This window comes from Nyctereutes procyonoides, unplaced genomic scaffold (assembly GCF_905146905.1).
Source record: "Nyctereutes procyonoides isolate TBG_1078 unplaced genomic scaffold, NYPRO_anot_genome, whole genome shotgun sequence".
Taxonomy (NCBI): Eukaryota; Metazoa; Chordata; class Mammalia; order Carnivora; family Canidae; genus Nyctereutes; species Nyctereutes procyonoides.
This window is the reverse complement of record NW_026575020.1, coordinates 40,397,527-40,415,854: the sequence shown is the minus strand read 5'-3', so window position 1 is coordinate 40,415,854 and position 18,328 is coordinate 40,397,527. Positions and strand designations below refer to the sequence as shown.

Here is an 18,328-nt window from a genome sequence, read left to right as displayed (position 1 = left end):
AAAATGGAAGTGCTTTAGTGAAGACAGTAAATAGATAAGAAAAAACGAGAGCTTTGAGCACCTGGGTAGCTCAGTTGATTAGTTTAAGCCTCTGCCTTTGGCTAAGGTCATGAGCCCGGGACCCTGGGATGGAGCCCTACATCAGCCCTACATCTCCTGAAGCCTGCTTCTTCCCCTGCTTGTGCTCTCTGTCAAATAAATAAATATTTTAAAAAAGAGAGAAAGAGAGAAAAGAGAGAGGGCTCTGGAGCCATAAAAACAAAACCCATAAAAAAATCTGAGTTAGATTACTGGTTCTACCTTCTGAATCTTGAAAAAGTTACTTATCCTTTCCAAACTTCAGTTTCCTCATTTATATAAAAGAGAAAATGGGCAGCGAGGGGTGGGGGTTGGGGCTTAGGGTACCTGGGTGGCTCAGTGGACTAACCATATGCTTGGCTCAAGTCATGATCTTGGGGTCCTGGGATAGGCTCTGGTCTGTCTTTGGCTCAGGTCGCGATCCCAGGGTCCTAGGATCAAGTCCTGCATCGGGCTCCCCCAGGGAGCCTGCTTCTCCCTCTGCCCATTTCTCTGCCTCTCTCTGTGTGTCTCTCATGAATAAATAAATTAAAATTCTTTTTAAAAAATCTTTTTTTTTTTAAAGAGGAAATGGCAATACCAATTTAATAAGAACATTGTAAGAATTCAAAGTAACAGTTTTACAAAGCACCTACCATGGGGTTTGGCCCATGGTGGTTCTTGCCTCTTTTTGCCTTATCTACTTTGCCATCTTTACCCTTAATGTGATCTGTGGGAAGACAAAATGGAAGAGAAAAAAATGGGCCTTCAGATATATATATCTGAGGAAATTATCCAAAACCCTTGGCTTTAATTATACAGTCAAATGATTAACAGTGGGTCACAGTCTCTTTTTCACAAAAAAATGAGCATATTCCTGCAGCCATTGGAGAAGTGGTTTATGGCCTGTGCCTGAAATCCAATCCTGCCCATGTTATGTTACTTTATCCTTTTCCCTAGCAGACACTAGCACCTGACTATTTTTGCCTACTCAAGAAATAAGGAGATCCAGAAGCTTTGAAGAGCCAATCTAATTTAAGCCCAAAAAGGAAAAACAAAACAATGTCTAAGTCATGGCAGAAAAAGGAGAAGAAAACAACTCTGCTGGTTAATAATGGAAACCACAAGATTAAACAACTGTTTTTCATTGAAAAGCCCCTGCATGAAGACTAAAAGCTAGCAAGGTAAACCCCACATTGCACAGGAGTAAGAAAGCAGCTCTATTTCTACACTATTAGTTTTCATAGACTTTCATCTTATGACATAACTCTTCATTTCCAAAGTCTTGGAATATCTTGTCTACACGGTCTCATTTGCTTGGAGCTCTAACTTAGCTCTAAGGTGAAGGGTATGATTTTTAAAGTTCAGGTATAGTAGAGTTCCGGTACCAGCCTCAGTTACTACCTGACTGGGATTCTTAAGAATCATTTCTTCTGGGGATGCCTGGGTGACTCAGCAGTTTAGCACCTGCCTTTGGCCCAGGGCGTGATCCTGGAGTCCTAGGATTGAGTCCCACATCCAGCTTCCTGCATGGAGCCTGCTTCTCCCTCTGCCTGCGTCTCTGCCTCTCTCCCTCTCTGTGTCTCTCATGAATAAATTTTTTAAAAAACTAAAAAAATAAAATAAAATCATTTCTTCTCTGCAAAATAGGGAACATAGCATTCCCCTCACAAAATTGTTGTGAGAATTAAAAACCCATGTCAGGGGATCCCTGGGTGGTGCAGCGGTTTGGCGCCTGCCTTTGGCCCAGGGCGCGATCTTGGAGACCCGGGATCCTGGAGACCCACATCGGGCTTCCGGTGCATGGAGCCTGCTTCTCCCTCTGCCTGTGTCTCTGCCTCTCTCTCTCTCTCTCTCTCTCTGTGGCTATCATAAATAAATAAAAATTAAAAAAAAAACCCATGTCAGAAGTGCCTAGAGTACAGTGCATGGCTCATAGTAGACAGAAGTCATTAATTTCCTTTCCTTCTCCCTTCGATACAGCCTTGTGCTCTAGGGAGAAAGGAGGGCACGATTTTTCCTTTCCACAAAATTAACCAGTACCACAGCCAGGTCAGAGAGAGCAGGGTTGAACTCAAACTCTAGATATCTTTTCCCATATATGAGTCCTGACTCCAAGTCACACTATAACACGTCACTTTTGAAAGCCATACTCTCACATTCAGAAGCTAGGTCTTACCATAGCTATTATTTTAAGAACCATGGTTAGCTCAGGGCTAGACTGCATAATGAGATAAGATACAAATGCTTTGGGAATCTATGGGTTCCCAGCATAACTAATGAGTACTATCAACTGTATTCTGTCCAACATATGGACAGATCAGATCAAAGGAAGACCATTTTTGCTCCTTCCTGTAGCCTCTGTTTTGGGAAATTTACATTTTATGTAATCATTATTAAAGGTTATTTGTGGTTTGTTGTTGTTGTTCAGTTTCATTAAAGGTTAGCATCACTAGGGAAGCTATATAATGTAGTAGGACAAATAAGGGCTTTGGAATCAAGCTTTGATTCAAGTCCTAGCTTTGCCACTTCCTTGCTATGTGACACTGGACAAATCATAACTTCTCAGAGTTTCAGTTTGCTCATCTATATACTATTTTTCAAAGTTCAGGTTACCCCTTCTGTGGGTTGTAAAACCAAGTTAGTGGCTTGCAAGTAACATTTCTTTTAAAGTAAAAAAGTAAAAGAAAAATATCAGATGACACTATATGTAATAAAGACAAGTACTATTTCATGAAATTGGTTTCAGGTACATATTTATTGATATGTATATATATACACACAAACATGTGTATAATAAATTGCAACATAAAATCTTTCTTACAGTGGGTAATAGTAAATAAAACCTGAAAGCCTCTGACCTATAAAATGAGACTATCAGGTGGGGAATGTTATCTTCTATATTTTTCAGAGTATTTGAGAAGTTGAAAAAAAAGTGGGCCAAATATTAGCAAATAACCTTATTAGAATCAAACATCTGGATACAACCTTATTTAAAAATACTGAGAAAGTTCCTTTTAACTGGTCAATTTCAGATTCTTTATTTTCTTCACAGCATGCTTTTACTTCATTTTACTTTAACCTATTTTTTGTTTTCTCACTAGAATATAAGTTCCATAAGAATGTTTTGTTTTGTTCTTGAGCTCTCCTTAGCACCTAGATTTTACTCACCTATATACATATAACACATATACACCATAAACATATGGTATATGGATACCTATCTGCCAAATGAAAAATGAAGAACTTGGATAAATTCATTCTAGTGCATTCTATTTAATGGCACTTTCAAAATAACATGAGAAAGAATCTGCATACAAAGGAATATCTGTGAATTGAGTTCAACAAGGAGTTGTTCGGCTAAAAATCTATAAAAGGTCCAAGTTACTAGTATGTTGAGCTTTCCTCTGAGTATCTACTCATGAATTACATCTACATAAGGCTGTAGCTTCTGATACCCAGTGAAAGAATATTTGACTTGGAATCAATGCTTAGGCTAAACCCCACTGACCATCACCTATGAAATCTGCCCCTAGCATTATGGATCTGGAGCTGAAAGAGACAAGGGTTCAAATCCTCATTATATCTTTTATATGCTGTGAGACCTTAGGCAAGCTCCCTTATCTGTTAAATGAAGGTAATGGGGCTTATACCACAGGGTTATTTTGAAGATCAAATAAGCTTACATATATAAAATACCTGTCACAGTGTCCGGTACATAATAAAACCCAGTAAAAATTAACATTTATTATTATTTCATTCATTTATCTTTTTTCCAACTAATAGTAATGTCTACTTTGTTATTTTGTGTCTATACTGGGGCACAGGCACAATTCAAGAAGAATTAGCTGCAGTCCCTGCCCACGAAGAACCAACAGTGTAACAGGAAAGATAAACCCATAAAAAGTAAGTATAAAAGAACTAGTAGGAGGATAGTATGTATTATCTCATCCAGGAAGGCTGAAATGAATCTGCTCCTCTCTTGCAAATCTAGTATTAGGGCCTGGTTTGTGTCTAGAGTTGATAGGTATATCAAAACCCTTCCAATTTATAAAATGGAATGGCTTCTAAGATGGGTCAGAGCAGCTCTGTAAAGATGCCCTCACAAGACTGTAAGAAGAATGGTCAAAATGCCTTAACAGCCAAAAGGTAGAAGCAACTAGTGTCCATTGACAGATGAAAGGATAAATAAAATGTGATATATATATATATGTGTATATATATACACACAATATATATATACACACTATATATGTATATATACATATATATATACACACACATACAGTGGAATATTATTCAGCCTTTAAGAGGAAGGAAATTCTGACACCTGCAATAACATGGATGAGCATAGTAGACATGCAAAGTGAAGTAAGGCAGTCACAAAAAGACTATGATTCTGCTTATATGAAGTATTTTGAGTAGTCAAATCCATAGAGACGGAAAGTAGAAACATGGTTGCCAGGAGCTGGGGGGAAGGAGGAAGTTAAGTGTTATATAAAGAGTTTCAATTGGGGAAAAAGATGAAAAAGTTCTGGTGACAGATGATGATAATGGTACAACAATGTGAATATACTTAATACTATATAACTATAAAGTTAAAAACGGTTAAAATGGTAAATGTTATGTATATTTTACAATTTAAAAAAGAATAATTTTCCTATGAGTTATAGAAAGAGACAGAGCATGCACCCCCTGTTCTCTGACTTTGATCATTCTTTTTTTTTTTTTTAAGATTTTATTTATTTATTCATGAGAGACACAGAGAGAGGCAGAGACACACACAGGCAGAGGGAGAAGCAGGCTTCCTGCAGGGAGCCCAACGCAGGACTCAATCCCTGGACTCCAGGAACACTCCCTGGGCCTAAGGCAGGCGCCAAACCGCTGAGCCACCCAGGAATCCCCCCCACTTTGATCATTCTTATATTTAGTAGCATTTCAAGCCAGCTTTCTCCAGGTTAACACATGACAAGAAATCTGGGGCAATCCTCAAACATAGGACCCTATGTAATGTAGTCAACATCTAAGAAATCACAACTACCCAAACATCCAAACTCAAAATTTACAGCAGAATACATAGCTGCTTTACAGTGACTACAGGTTTATTTCTACAAGTGTAAGAAACAAAAAAATACATCAAAGTATTTGTATGTCCAAAAGCCAGATTAGGATTATATAAACTCATTCCTAACTAGCCCATGTGGAGTGGATTTCATATATAAGTACCAATGTCTCATAATACTTTACTGCCTGAAATTAAAAAAAAAGTGTTAATTTTCATTAAACAAAGCAACTTTTATATACTAAACGAGAATGTCACAACTGACAGTACTGTATAATGACCTGGTTTCCTAGTGGCCCAGAAAGATGGGAAAAAAATCCCAATGACCCTAGTTCAGAAAGACTATCTTGCATGATTAAAGGCTATGCTGCAGCCCAGGCGGGTCTACACTTTGGTAGCTTCCCTCCAGCAGTCCCCTATGTGACTAAGGACTGGAATAAGAGTGACAGCTTCACAAAGAGGATCATAGGAGATAAAGCTCCTTCCTAGTATAGTATGTTCAAAGACTCCAAAACCCAAAACTTAACTTCTCTGCTATCCATCCATCCAATTTTCAGTAAGACCAATTTATATCATCTAGGAAGTCAAATGTCACCTTCATTTTTACCTTACCAAACCTTAGAATAAAGGCCAGGGTGTGGTGTGGACACGAGCCCTTGGTCAGGATCACAATTCTATCAGCAAATAATTGGTTTAAGTTAGAGCCAAGTTCATCAACAATAAGATGACAGGGTTCAGGCAAAGTTGGCTGCCTTCTTGCATTTCAGAAAGACTAGCATTGCTACTGACACTAGTACATAGGTGTAAAGCAACCTCTGGGTAGGTAATGCCACCAAACAAAAGCAACACCTTCAAAGTCTCTCTCAGTAACTAGAGGCAGCCAGACACTCAAACTGCCAGTCCTGAATTACGGCCTCTGAATGGTGAGGGCTTCACATTTCACTGATCAGGGCACAGCCCAATCAGAAGACAAACCCCTGCACTGCCAGGGACCAGCAAATCCGCTTTCTTCCAGAGTGCACATGACTGAATGTGCTTCTGTCCATCATCTGGGTCATATATAGTTCAATGCGAGCTGAGCAGACAGGGCTGCAAGGAAATCTGGCGCAGTTCAATACCTCGTCTAGCCTGGGTTCCAGTATTTAATTTTTTTTACTGACAAACTCATTTCTCTACCGGGACAGGATGCTGTGCTGGCTGGAAGTTCCATTTCTACAGCAAGAATCCTATCTGGAAACACAGAAGTTGTCCTCTAGCCTCAGCAGCTCGAACTTTTTTGATTGTTGTTGCTGCTTTCTCCCATCACCCCTACCCCCTTTTGACAAAGATCCAACTGTAAAAAGTCTTACGTAACAGTTCAGGACTACTTCGGTTCTTTTACTGGGTAAGCACTTTCATTTTTTTTAAACTAAAAACCATTTTAACATTGAATCTGTTGAGAAGCTTAACTAAAATCTTTTAAGTAATTTGTGTAGTGAAATACTGTCAGTGGAGTTTTTTAGACTCATTTCTGCACGTGCTCCTTTGTTCTCAGAACAGAAGCTTTTTATACACACCCCATAACGCAGCTGGAGAGAGTTATGAAGTCAGTTATTATAAGGAACACAAAGGTTGTTTTGCATTCTTTGCCTTTAGATAATTAATTTCGTATTTGCTTTCTTAAAACAGAGTAGTTAAAAAAAGGGAGAAATTCACAAAAGAATAAACTGTTGGAGAAAAAAAGTTTGAAGTTTTTAACCACCTTTTCTATCTGTAGTTTTGTGTGGCCAAACACTTGCGCTGCCTGGGGCGGTGGGGGTAGTGGCAAGCGTAGACAGAGAGGAACTAAGCCAGACATGGACAAAGGCATGAGCCAAACCAGACAGTCCTGGCCGTTCGATAGGCCAGCAGTGGGTGAGACAGGTCAGCCAGCTGCAGGGGCAGGAAGGGGGGGAAAGGGGCATGGATGTGTGAGGTGTTCATGCATGCGATCGTGACTAGATTCTGAAACTGCCAGCCATTTTCCCAGCTATGCTTTGTGCAATCTAAAGGAATGCATCTCCTCTGAAGCAGTCTTGCCAGAGCCCAATGATAGAAGTGTGATAAATACCACAACATATGGAATCAGAAAATACTGGGATCTGGGGTGGGCAAGAGGGAATGCAGAGGGTGTGGAAATTTTTTAGTGATCTGGAATGTGTTGAGTGACAGGAAGTGCCCCAAGCTCCCCCCCCCCAACTCTTCTCAGTCGCGCCTGCTTTTGTCTAACTCTTGTAATCTACACACTACTGCTTACAAAGCTGTCTGAGTTTAAGACAAAAAGAAACATAAAAGGCTCTCCGTTCCATGGTACCTGCGATATGGAAGGAGTGCAAAAAAAAAAGCAGGGCCCTTCTATCTATCCTATCGACATTTTTTCAGGTATACAAGACAAAGATAAAATAATAATATTCAAAGGATAAATGAGAATTATAACTTAGAGTCTGGCTTCCAAATCTGATTTTTAAAAAATCCTGATTCTGCTATACTTATAAATGTTAAAACTGGTTCCTAATTTGAATAAGGCTTGTTTGGTTAATATGCTGCATTTGAAGTTGTTTCTTTTTCTTTGTATAAATTTGGACTTTTGGGGGAAAATGCAGATAAGTAAAATGCACTAAATATATATGTATATATATATATTTTTTTTTCCCTTCATTGGTTAAAAAGCATTTTCAAGGGTTGGTTTCCTAGAAAAAACAGCTCTTTATTTCTCATTTTTGTACGAATACTATAAAGAGAACTTTATGCCGTAATTAATGTAAGGTAGAAAACTTTTAACAGAAAATAATACAGTGTTCTAGGTGAAAAACAACTTAGCATTTCCCTAAACTTCCATATTATCAACAGAAACACTAAAACTTGGGAGAAAAGTAGCCAAATAACTGAATGGTTAACCCTGCTTTTAGAGGATAAAATGGAAAATTAAGTGTGAATAAAATGATACTTGGGAATGTTTCTACCTCCTACCACAAAGGATGTTAGTGGTCAGCCTAGGAGTTAATCTTTCCAATGTGGCTCTGAGCCTTCATGCCGAGCAGACATTATTCACATGACGATTCGAAAAGTCCATTCATATATCTCACTACCTGGATTTGAATAGAAACCAGACAGCAATTCTTTAGTTCCAGCCACCATTCGCCCCACTGGACAATAGCGATTTGTTAGCACAGAGTCACAGGCTGTGGGACACAAAGCTTGGAGCTGCAGAAAGATGGGGGATTCAGAGAACAGGAAATTACAGGCCCGATGCACTCCTGGCAGCTCTGAGAATACAAAAAAAAAAAAAAAAAAAGGCAACACAGAGATGCCATGTTTAAGACCTACTTCTAGCTTTTTTAACCACCTCCAATGTCATAAAAGCTCTATTGTTGGAGTACATAAAGTCACGAGTCCCATGTGCTCTCTTTTCTCACTATAGGGAACTTCATTCAATGCCCTGGCACAGTTAGAAAAATCAAAAGCATCCAAAGTTTATTAGTTGTAAGCTTTGATAGAAAGGAGAAGAATATTTTACAAATAAAATGTCAGAGAAAAAATATGCTTAGTGACACAACTGACATATAATAAAAGTAGTATCTTTTACAAATTATTTCACAAGACCAAAATGAAACCAAATGTTCCAAGACTCCAGGGAAGCAAATTTTTCTTTAAAATATATGAAATCTGTAATTCAATAAAAAGTTTCTTCAGAAGATATATATCAATTTAAAAACTAATCTTACACAGAACATTTCTGAGTTCTGAGTTGGATTTTGCAAAACAAAGAACTAAAATCAATGCCCTAAGGACTTATTTTGGCATATTAGAATGGAAAACTTTATTTTCTTTTGTTGGTTATCAAATTATTGTAGTTCTCTGGCTAAATTTAGAAATTGCCTCTACTTCTCTCTCTTTAGAATCAAAAAATAAAATTAATGGAATTCTAGGTGAGGGGAGAGACCTAATTCTCTAATCTTAATCAATGAGCACAGGCTCCTGTCCAGACCCTCATGGTGCAACCTGAGCACCACACACCAGAATGGTGTCCATTTCAACAGGAGGAGACCCTGCACAAGGAAGTTGTAAATGATTTTGTTCTTCTGGGTTTCTTCTGTGATCCATTAGCAGATCCAAATCCTAAATGATATCATACCGGAAATATTCATTAAATGAGATCATGAATGATCAAAAGGTGCTTTGGAAACACAAATTATTCTATTCTGTTTGGTCCCATGGCTTTAAGACGAACGCCCGCTAAATTTAATGCTGCTGGAAAACAAATCAGCAACTTTTAAACTACCAATTACTGGATCTCTTCAAATTCTATCATTACCCACTAAGCACAAGCATTAGTTACGACCTCAAGCTGTGTTGCTGTCCAATACATTAGCCACCAGCTCTATGGGCTATTTTTATTTGAATTAAAATTAATCAAAATTAAATAAAATATTCATTTTTTTAAAAAGATTTATTTATTTATTTATTTATTCGGGCGGGGGGGTGTTCAGAGACACAGGCAGAGGGAGAAGCAGGCTCCATGCAGGAAGCCCGACGTAGGACTCGATCCTGGGTCTCCAAGATCACGCCCTGGGCTGCAGGTGGCGCTAAACCGCTGAGCCACCCGGGCTGCCCCCAAAAATTCATTTCTTCAGTCACACTAGCCACGTTTCATTACACTCAACAGCCCCGTGTAACTACATACTGGACAACACAGATACAGGATATTTCTATCAAAAAGTACTACTGGACAGCAATGATCTAGACTATGCTCAATCCACAACACCTATCTTCAACTATATATCCAGCTGGACATGAAAGAAATTTATCTCTAAGTAAAAAATATAATGACAAGTATAACAAGGCAGCTAGCACCATGATACCTGAGGTATGTCTAAAAAAGCATTTTGAAACCAAAGGTTTCTTTTTTTCTTGGTCCATAGTAAAGAGGTTATGAAGAACATTAAGGCAGTAGAGGCAGACAAGAGTGGCCAAAGTAATTAAAATGTTCCAGAATAGTACTTATTAACAAAAAGTTCTTCCTAGAGGGCACCTAAGTGGCTCAGTCAGTTAAGCATCTAACCCTTGATATCAGCTCAGGTCTTGATCTCAGGGTTGTGAGTTCAAGCCCCATATTGGACAGCTTGGAGTATACTTAAAAAACAAAAAATAAAAATTAAGGGCAAAAAGTTCTTCCTAAACATATGAAGCAAATAATTCCATGGTCTCCTTTACATTACTGTCATGGACAAATGAAACAGCAAAGAACAAGGGGCTTGAAGTCAGTCAGACCTGGGTTTGATTACCAGTATCTACCCTACTAGCTAGAAAATATTAGGCAAATTAATCCACCTCTCTGAGATTTAGTATCCTTCTCTACAAAATGGATAGCCAACCTACATGATATATGGAAGGACAATGAAGTACATAGAGCATCCAGAGTAAGGTGCTAGGCATGCAGTGGGAATTTTAAAAAGGGTACCTATTATTTATTATTATATTTCCCCCCTAAATCTTCATGTGACTCCCTATAGATAGACAGATACTATTAAACACACGAAGCAAACTATTATAAACAGGTATCCTAAAATACTAACACTGGCCACTCAGTAAATCAACTGGAATAAAATGGAAATATTTGTATGCCAGACAGCTTTCCCCAGCCAAAATGTGACAATGCTGCTCCATGTATCCTGGCCTTTTTACTACAACAATCTCATGTCTTACTTGGCTCAAATAACAAGCATGGTCCCTGTGTGTTCAGAGTCTTGTATTTATCTAGGCTTAGGTTTTATATAGAAGGAGTATTCTATAGCTAAAAAGTAAAATCGAGTCCCACATGGGGCTTCCTGTGAGAAGCCTGCTTCTCCCTCTGCCTAGGTCTCTGCCTCCTCTCTTTCATGTGTGTCTAAACTATTTTAAAAAAACAAGACAGGAAATGGAAAAGGTTATTTTAGAAATGCAATGATAACCTCATTCTCCCTTGCTGAAATGACTAAAGCACAGAGAAAAACTGTAGATAGAAATCTTTTTTTCAAGTATTAAACTGAGGCTTTTTTTCAAGGAATATTTTTTTTTTAAAGATTTTATTTATTCATGAGAGACACAGAGACAGAGAGGCAGAGACACAGGCAGAGAGAGAAGCAGGCTCCATGCAGGGAGCCTGATGTGGGACTCGACCCCAGGACTCCAGGACTACGCCCTGGGCCAAAGGCAGATGCTTAACTCTGAGCCATCCAGGGATCCCCTTCAAGGAATATTTAAATAACTCAGTATAATAATAACGAACTGGTAAAACATCCGATGCCTTATTGCTTCTAATTATTGTGAACTAGGTATCTGGTCAAGACCAGATATAATGAATGGTGTCTCTCCAAGGCTTTAGCGGTTTTAAAAAAAAAAAAATCCAAGTGATTCCATCATGACCATGTCTTACCTTTCAAATCTACCATCAAATAAATTGGACATGACAAACATGGATATGAAGTTCTTAAATTCTGATGTCATTCTCAATATATACTATGCCTGCTAAGATGCAAGAATCATGGGTTTTAGTGTCAAGTGAACATGGGTAGGTCGGAATCCTAGCTCTGATACTTATTTACTATAGGATCCTAAATAAGTCAATTCCTCTCTTTGTCTCAGACTCTTCATGGATAAGATATGAATATTAAAGCCTTCCTGCCAATCGTTTTAAAGTTCAAGGATCATACATAAAATATCTTGAACATCCTGGCACATGGAAACCACTCATAAAAATGTCAATTCTGTGAACACATAGTTAGGTCCTGAGATCCAGTTGATTGTCTGGCTCTTCCCAAACATGAATGGAAGTAGAAGGGCTCTAGGCTGATTTATGGCACAGGCCATTATCGGTTTAAATTTTAATTAGAATCTAGGATGCCCGGGCAGCCCTGGTGGCTCAGCGGTTTAGCGCCGCCTTCAACCCAGGACCTGATCCTGGGGACCAGGGACTGAGTCCCACGTTGGGCTTCCTGCATGGATCCTGCTTCTCCCTCTGCCTGTGTCTCTGCCTCTCTCTCTGTGTGTGTGTCTGTCATGAATAAATAAATTAAATCTTTAAAAAAAAAAAAAGAATATAGGATGCCCAGGTAGCTTAGCGATTATGCGTCTGCCTTTAGCTCAGGGCATGATTCTGGAGTCCTGGGATCCACACTGGGCTCCCTGCATGGAGCCTGCTTTTCCCTCTGCCTGTGTCGCTGCCTCTATATCTCTCTGTATCTCTCATGAATAAATAAAATATTTTTAAAAATAAATTTTAATTAAAATAAGCATGAAGATAAAAGCTGTCAACACTGTGCAAAGAATTTCAAGTCCCAGAAACAAATATTAGGGGCACTTGAGTGGCTCAGTTAAGCATCCAACTGTAGGTTTTGGCTCAGGTCATAATCTCAGGTTTGTGAGATTGTGCCCTGCATTGGCTCCAGGTTTAGTGCAGAGTTTGCTTAATAGTCTCTCTCTCCCTCTACCTCTGCCCCTCCCCACCCCTGCATTCTCTCTAAAATAAACAAATCTTTTTTAAAAAAGAAGCATAAATAATAAAATGGTTGAATAAATACAGGATAACTATCTGGAACCTCAGATTTTTTTTAAATTTTTTTAAATTTTTATTTATTTATGATAGTCACACAGAGAGAGAGAGAGAGGCAGAGACACAGGCAGAGGGAGAAGCAGGCTCCATGCCAGGAGCCTGATGTGGGATTCGATCCCGGGTCTCCAGAATCGGGCCCTGGGCCAAAGGCAGGCGCCAAACTGCTGCGCCACCCAGGGATCCCCTGGAACCTCAGATTTTAATATTATAAGATATAATTTAATATTGATACTAATTTGATGATATTAAATACATAAGAAACATTTTCTTAAATTAAGAAATAATACTTCTTTTTGGAGTAAGATTTCCACTCATCCTTCTTGGTGATTAAAACAAAAATATGGAAGTTCTAAACTACTGCCTCTCATTGAGAAAACAGTCTCCTGCAGGTAAGGGAAAGAAAATTCATATCTTTTTAAAATCAAAGCCATAAAAAGATTTCTTGGGTAATCCTACTACATCTGTAGACTCATTTTAAAGTTGAAAATAATCCAGTTGAACTAGAAATAGTGTTTCTTAATGCCAAATAAAAATGTTGGACATGACACATTAGAATAGAGAGTAGTAGATTAAGAAGAAGGAGGAGAAGAAAAACAAGAACAAGAACTATAAGGGAGATAGTGAGGTATAGTTAAGACATCTGAAAAGGTAGATTTACCTCCCAGAAATGGGCTGGATTAGATAGAGGATATCAAATCTCACCTGAGCCATTATCAAGCTAGGTGACTTTTAAAAAGTCATCTCTAAGCCCTTGTTATGAGTAGTGGGGGAAAAAAAAAAAACACCAAACCAGGAGCACCTGGGTGGCTCAGTGGTTGAGAGTCTGCCTTCTGCTCAGGTCATGATCCTGGGATCCCAGGACCCTGGGATGGAGTCCTGCATCAGGCTCCCCAAGGGAACCTGCTTCTCCCTCTGCCTATGTCTCTGCCTCTGTGTCTCTCTCATGAATAAATAAATAAAATCTTTTAAAAATTAAAAAAAAAATTCATACTAGAGGCTAATGGATAGATAGTACTGAGAGGTGAGAAATTTATACTTACAAGAGTGTATTCAAATTCAGTCTAGCAAAGCCTCTGTTACCATAAAAGGTTTTATAAGATTGCTTAAAGCAGATAGATAAGACAGACAAGAAAGATAGCTAAATAAAGATAGATAAATTGGATTGCAAAGATTTCCATGGACGCCATTAACATACACAAAGAAATGACAAAAGGTAACCAAAGGAAAAGTTCCTTAGCAGGCAGTGTTTTTGAGTTCTTACTAAATGCTGATCAACAGAGCCTTCTTTTTCTAGTCATTCATCTAACAAATATTAACTTCCCAATATGTATCATACACCGTGTTAGACCTAGGTTGAGTGATGAACAAAATAGATATATTAGCTGCCCTTGTGAGGCTGACTATACACTAAGAAGACCATGGCTAGAAGCTCTATCATTTAAAAAGTGGCAGGGATCTAAGAAACTTTCAGAATGAATCCAGTGATTTTTGGGAAAGTGCCCAGCCATCTGTTGAAGCTGAACTAACACAGTCCATAAGAACAGGAGGAATGCACTCTCAGGTGTGTTTGATTCAAGTGAAGAGTTACATTAAACTACAAGATCCTAATGGTTTTTAACCATTAAGGAAATGAAATACCTTGAAACACACAGGCTGGTTTAAAATGACCATTACTCAGATCTGTGGTAAACCATATCTCATGCAAAAACTGTCTCCTTTTTTTTTTTTAAAGATTTTATTTATTTATTCATGATAGTTACACACACAGAGAGAGAGAGAGAGAGAGAGAGAGGCAGAGACACAGGCAGAGGGAGAAGCAGGCTCCATGCAAGGAGCTCGACATGGGATTCGATCCAGGGTCTCCAGGATCGCGCCCCGGACCAAAGGCAGGCGCCAAACCGCTGCACCACCCAGGGATCCCAAACTGTCTCCTTTTAATGGATGATTAAGAACAAGATAATTTCTGCAGGGGAGACAGTGAAAGGGTATAGGCAAGACATTCCAGGAGATCATGATACACTGGAGCATTAAATATGATATATATTGCCTTCACCCCTTTCCCTAATATTATGTTTGTAACATTTACCATTCCTTCAATGGCCCGTGCTTTGACCATCATGATTACATAGCTAGTGTACTCAGAGTACTCAACCATGACTCAGCTAGTGTTTAGCAACCAAGAATATTTGATACATGCACAATAAATATGAAGAGAAGATAAGGCTAGAGTCACAACTAGGCTTCTGTAATCATTCATCTTAAAAACTAGAACCACTTATGCTTACAAGGAGCCTAAATATTAACCTTTCTTCTAATTGGAATTTAGTATTCACTGTCACAGACCTATAAAAAGAAGTTGCTGTTTCCAATGAAATAAAGTATATCCACATACCACAATGGTAGAATGTTATTTCCACAAAACCTGAGGTTCCCAATGTTCCAATCAGGAAATTCCCAATCTAGTCTCTTGGTATTTACAGAACCTGAGTTTCTACCTACATTTTTTTCATTGGTAAAGATTCGGTATCATGTGTCTTTTTTGCTTTTTCTTTGTTCAATATCAAAACAATATCTACCTACATTTTTTTCATTGGTAAAGATTCGGTATCATGTGTCTTTTGCTTTTTCTTTGTTCAATATCAAAACATGTGAAAAAGAGATCTGGTAGATGTACTCAGAACAAATTAGGAAAGTTATATTAAAAAAGAGGATCCAAATCTGATCATCTGTTATTATGACCCAGATTTTGGTATAAGTACCTCCACTTGGCTAATAGCATTATATTTTGTCAGGTTCATTTCTCTATATAAATTCTGTATTACTAGAAAAGAACAATTTCTTTTGCTTGGCCACTTAGAAGCTTCTAGGTATACAGCTCATTCATTTGAAGGATATAGGTTGAGTGGTTAGTACATGACAACTCCTGTTCTAGGAACTAGATACACACTAGGAAACAAGACAAAAAGTCCTATCCTTGGGCACTGTAGTCACAGACTTGAATCTAGTCTCAGCTTGAGCACTTGCTGACTGTGCGACCCTAGACAAATCTCTCTCTGAACCACAGGTACCTCCCTCTACAGGGGAAAAAGGGGAAAGTAATACAACTTTCACAGAGCTGTTGTGAAAGTTATGTTTGTCAGTGTCTGATTTAGTGCCTAAAACACCACAGATGCTTGACAAATAGTAGCTACGGTTTTACAAATAGATATTACTATTATTCATCCTGCTTTAATATTCATCTTTTTGAGAATAACCCTAGTTTTTTAAAATAACAGATTTCAAAGACTTAAATGTATCTAAAATCTTTGTTAACAGCTAAGCAGAATAAGCCATTTATAGATGAAATACTACTTCTGATTATTAAAGAGCTCCTGGCTGCATATGCTAAACACAAGATAGCAAAAGTATAGAAGAAAAATACTTTGAAGCTGGCATATAGTGAAGTTGATTCACTATATCTATAGTGAAATGAGGGTCACAGATTTCAAAGGGTAAGACACTTTATCACTAGTAGTATTACTACTTCAGCTAATTTAATCAGAAATTGTATAGAAGAAACATATTTAAAAGACTCAGAATCTAAAAAAAAAAAAAAAAGACTCAGAATCTTGGGGTGTCTGAGTGGGTCAGTAGGTTAAGCATCTGCCTTCAGCTGAGATCATGATCCCAGAGTCCTAGGATCAAGCCTTCCATCAAGCTCCCTGATCAGCTGAGAGTCTGCTCCTGCCTCTCCTCTGCATGCTGCTCCCCCGTGCTTATGCTCTCTGTCAAATAAATAAATAAAATCTTAAAAAAAAAAATTCAGGATCTCAAGTTTACCACAGCCATCAAAAAAGGCAAAGAAAGCATGTCTTTCCTCTAAAGATTATTACAAAAGTCTCATAAAGAAACTTCTCTGAAGGCAAATTCCTAGCTGACTGCAGTGATATACTTTATAAAATAACTTATTTTTCATCTTATAAAAACAGTATGTTTACTGCAGGTAGACTGGGAAGCATAAAAACTATGAACCTAAAAAAGTCATTCATAATCTATCTAAAGAAAACCATTGTCAATATTTAGTAAATGCCTTCTAGTCTTATTTTGTAGTTATTTAACATATTAGTGATTTTTTAAAGACACTAGTAGTTTTTCTGTCATTATACATATGTGATCTATATAAAAATCTACATAATAAAGAAAAAGGAAATGAAAACTTGTCATCCACAATTCTACCCACAGAGAAAATCCTTATTAATATATTGATATAGCTCATATGAAATGAAATCAATTCTCTATAGTTTTCTGATTCTGATTTGTTCACATGTAAGTATTCGTATGAAGTCATTAAAATGACTTTGTAGGGAAGCCTGGGTGGCTCAGTGGTTAAGCGTCTGCCTTTGGCTCAGGGCGTGATCCCAGAGTCCCAGGATCAGGTCCCACATTGGGATCCCTGCATGGAGCCTGCTTCTCCCTCTGCCTGTCTCTCTCTCTCTCTCTCTCTCTCTCATGAATAAATAAATAAATAAAATGACTTTTTAGATATCCAGGTAGCTTCCACTTATTCTTTATCATAAATCCTGTAGCAAACATTTTTTTTTTCTAAGGGATCCCTGAGTGGCTCAGCAGTTTAGTGTCTGCCTTCGGCCCAGTGCATGATCTTGGGAGTCCCGGGATCGAACCCCCCACATCGGGCTCCTTGCATGGAACCTGCTTCTCCCACTGCCTGTGTCTCTGTCTCTCTGTGTCTCTCATGAATAAATAAACAAAATCTTAAAAAAAATGTGTTTTGGTTTTTTTTTAAAGATTTTATTTATTAACTCATGAGAGACGCAGAGAGAGAGAGAGAAAAAGAGGCAGAGACACAGGCAGAGGGAGAAGCAGGCTCCATGCAGGGAGCCTGATGTGGGATGTGATCCTGGGATGCCAGGATCACGCCCTGGGCCAAAGGCAGGCACTAAACTGCTGAGCCACTCAGGCGTCCCTGTAGCAAACATATTTATACAAATATCACTGTACACATTTCTGATTTTTTTTTGGTCTAATTTACACTCTTGCCAACAGAGACTGATACCACTTGTCTCACCCTGAGCTCACAAATACTGAGAATGTGCTATACATAGTTAGCTGCCACCCAAATACAATAAAGTTTGTTCAATAATGAAAGGAAAGGTTTTTTAAGATTTATAATTTATTGTGAGAGAAAGTGCATGCTTGAGTGGGGGAAGGGGTAAAGGGAGTGGGAGAGTGGGAGAGAGAGAGAGAGAGAGAGAGAGAATCTCCAGCATACTCCCCACTGAGCAAGGAGCCCAATTCAGAGCTTGATCTCAAGACCTTGAGATCAAAAAAAAAAAAAAAAAAAAAGCCCTTGAGATCATGACCCAAGCTGAAGTCAGCTGAACCACCCAGGTGCCCCAAGAGAAGAGAGTTTTATTTTTATTTTTTTTAAAGATTCATTTATTTATTCATGACAGAGACACACAGAGAGAGGCAGAGACATAGGCAGAGGGAGAAGCATGCTCCATTCAGGAAGCCTGATGTGGGACTCGATCCCGGAACTCCAGGATCATGCCATGAGTCAAAGGCAGGCGCTCAACCGCTGAGCCACCCAGGCCTCCTGA

At 38.5% G+C, this 18,328-nt stretch overlaps 1 protein-coding gene and 1 long non-coding RNA gene across 2 annotated transcripts in view; one reads left to right on the top strand and one right to left on the bottom strand.

The window, feature by feature from the left end:
- The window catches only part of NR6A1 (nuclear receptor subfamily 6 group A member 1), a 218,932-nt gene that overhangs the window by 104,328 nt on the left and 96,276 nt on the right, over positions 1-18,328 (bottom strand). The window lies entirely within an intron of this gene.
- LOC129514952 (uncharacterized) overlaps positions 6,225-18,328 on the top strand; it is a 33,568-nt gene continuing 21,464 nt past the window's right edge. Inside the window, exon 1 of the long non-coding RNA XR_008665511.1 lies at positions 6,225-6,503. This is a non-coding gene — a long non-coding RNA (uncharacterized LOC129514952). The remainder of the gene's footprint in view (positions 6,504-18,328) is intronic.